The sequence below is a fragment of the Nansenia antarctica genome (genome assembly GCF_963989245.1).
Source record: "Nansenia antarctica genome assembly, chromosome: 9".
Taxonomy (NCBI): domain Eukaryota; kingdom Metazoa; phylum Chordata; class Actinopteri; order Argentiniformes; family Microstomatidae; genus Nansenia; species Nansenia antarctica.
Genome location: NC_137679.1, coordinates 11,304,478 through 11,306,977, shown reverse-complemented (window position 1 = coordinate 11,306,977; position 2,500 = coordinate 11,304,478). Strand labels below are relative to the sequence as shown.

The window sequence follows — 2,500 nt, the reverse complement described above, 5'->3', positions numbered from 1 at the left end:
TATACAGTTATGAGCTATGTACAGTTAGGTGGCTAGTGCAGTGAGGTAGTTTATGTACAGTATGTAATGTGCAGAAGTATAAAAGAAGCTATATCAGGAGACATGTGCAATGTGCAATGTACAGTATGAGCAAAGGTAGTAATGTAAACATCAGTAGTTCAAAGGTTATAGTGTGTGATTCCATTAGTGATCACATTAACCAGGGATTTGCAGCCATCAAAGTATTGTATTATGTGTATCAGGGATCGGTTTACTGAAGCAAAGGAATGCAGTCTTCCACCAACTGTGTGTGTGTGTGTGTGTGTGTGTGTGTGTGTGTGTGTGTGTGTGTGTGTGCGTGCGTGCGTGCATGTATGCGTGCGGACACACGTGCATGCCTGTGTTTGTGACAGTTGAGATCCTGGTCAGGGGCTAAAACGTTCATTGCTCATTGTGCTTTGTGACGTTTGCGGTGAGAGCTGTAAATATGTGGGTGCACAATGAGACCAACAAACCTCAAGAACCACAGAACATGACAAAGCTCTCCTTGTTCTCAATCCATTCCACTCGTTTTCACTCATTCTCTCTCTCTCTCTGTCCCACAGTTAATACCCCTGCAGCGGTGCTGAGACAGGCCCAGTTCACAGAGATTTATATATGTGATGGCTGATGGGAGACTTAGGGAGGCAGATAGTGGGGTAGTGAAACTCCTTGAGTCCATGAGTTGCAACTGTACTTGAATCACAAGTCGTGACAATTATAATTATAAGAAATTATTCTTAATTATAAGAATTATAAGATTCTATCTACATTTTTTTACATAATCTGATCCATTAGGTGTTTATTAATGCCTGTGTGGTGTTATTCTTAAAATGTTGACATTTTTAAGCTAGTAATTCATAAAATACAAAGGTTCCATCTCACAAAACATAATGGAATGTAAAAACTTTGACGTTCAATATCTCTGAACTACCCTAAACGGAGCTAGAACCTTATAATTCTAAGCTCACGAAGTAAGGATTATAGTGGAGTATAATATATTCTATTGATAGAATTAATAATACTTTAGGCCAATTGGAAGATTTAAAATGATTCAATTGCCGTTATACAGTAGACACACTGCTGGGTTGTGAGTTTAGTTAGGACACTGGGGCTACACCCATGTCTTGTGATGAATGCCAGTATTCTTAGCCAACTTTAGCTTGCTTGATTGTTTAGCTTAAGGCACATACCGGTTTCCACTAGGATTTGCTCTTTGGTACACTAACCAAAAGCCTCATATTGATGTGCTCCATTATAAAGTGCTTCCTTGCCACCTGCTGTAAGGGGTGTGGGTAGGTCTGACTCCTCCTGTATTGGAAGATATATATGAATCTATCTATGCTATATATTCTAAATACGGTATTGCCGTCCTCACATTTTCTGAATTCATCAATTTAGTCAACATAAATATTCCGCGGGCCGGATGGGAAGCTCGCGGGCCCCAGTCAGTAACTAGATTCTATGACATGACAAAGAGGATCGTGAACGACAAACCTCTCACAAGTGTCAAGCTACCACACTGGGAGATACGAAACACACAACTTAAATAAAGGTCATAATGAAATAATAGGCAGTACCTCTTGTGCCAGAGTTTATGGGGGTGGTCACTGCCTCACCAGATGGAAAAGTGACACCTGCAAGCTGACCCTTGACCTCTATTTGTCATTTTAATAGCCGTACTGCTGTGGAGATTTATCGCTTCCCCTGCTCCCAAAACATCTTCATCCCGTAGGTCAGAATGCTACAGGAGCTGTATCACTATCACACTGCTACAGGAGCTGCAGATTTATCACACACACACACACACACACACACACACACATACACACACACACACACACACACATACACACGCACACACTCGCACACACACACACACACACACACACACACACATACACACACACACACACACACACACACACACGTATAGCAGATGTACTGATCCCATAGGTCAGAATGCTACAGGAGCTGATCACAGACACACACACACACACACACACACACACACACACACACACACACACACACACACGTATAGCAGATGTGCTGTATCTACATAAATCAGTGGACATATGGCCTGTGAGACACACAGAGTGTGTGTGTGTTGTTGTGTATTGTCGTGGTCGTCTGTCCTCTGTGTGTAATTACTATCAGATGTGCGGCGGCTCAGGTCAGTCACATTTCATGATGGAAACCTTTTTCCTAACGTGCTAAATGCCCAGGGGTTAGAGGGAACTCTTTAAGTGTGTCAGTCTCAATCCTCTCTTTCTCCTCTCCTCCTCCTCCTCCTCTCCTTTCCCGCCATATCCATCCGTCCTTCCCCTCATCTGGTTCCTATCAGACAGAAGAAGTGTGCATACACACAGACACAGACACACACACGCACACACACACACACACATCCACACACTATGGCTGGCTGATTTACCTCAGGGCTGGAGTCGCATGCTTTCCAAACCTGCTGTTAGATGAAAGG

The 2,500-nt window shown here is 43.0% G+C and overlaps 1 protein-coding gene across 1 annotated transcript in view; it reads left to right on the top strand.

The window, feature by feature from the left end:
- Positions 1 to 2,500, top strand: part of LOC308165788 (integrin alpha-11-like) — a gene marked incomplete at both ends in the record, with an annotated part of 38,486 nt that overhangs the window by 25,813 nt on the left and 10,173 nt on the right. The gene's annotated exons all lie outside the window — the stretch shown is intronic.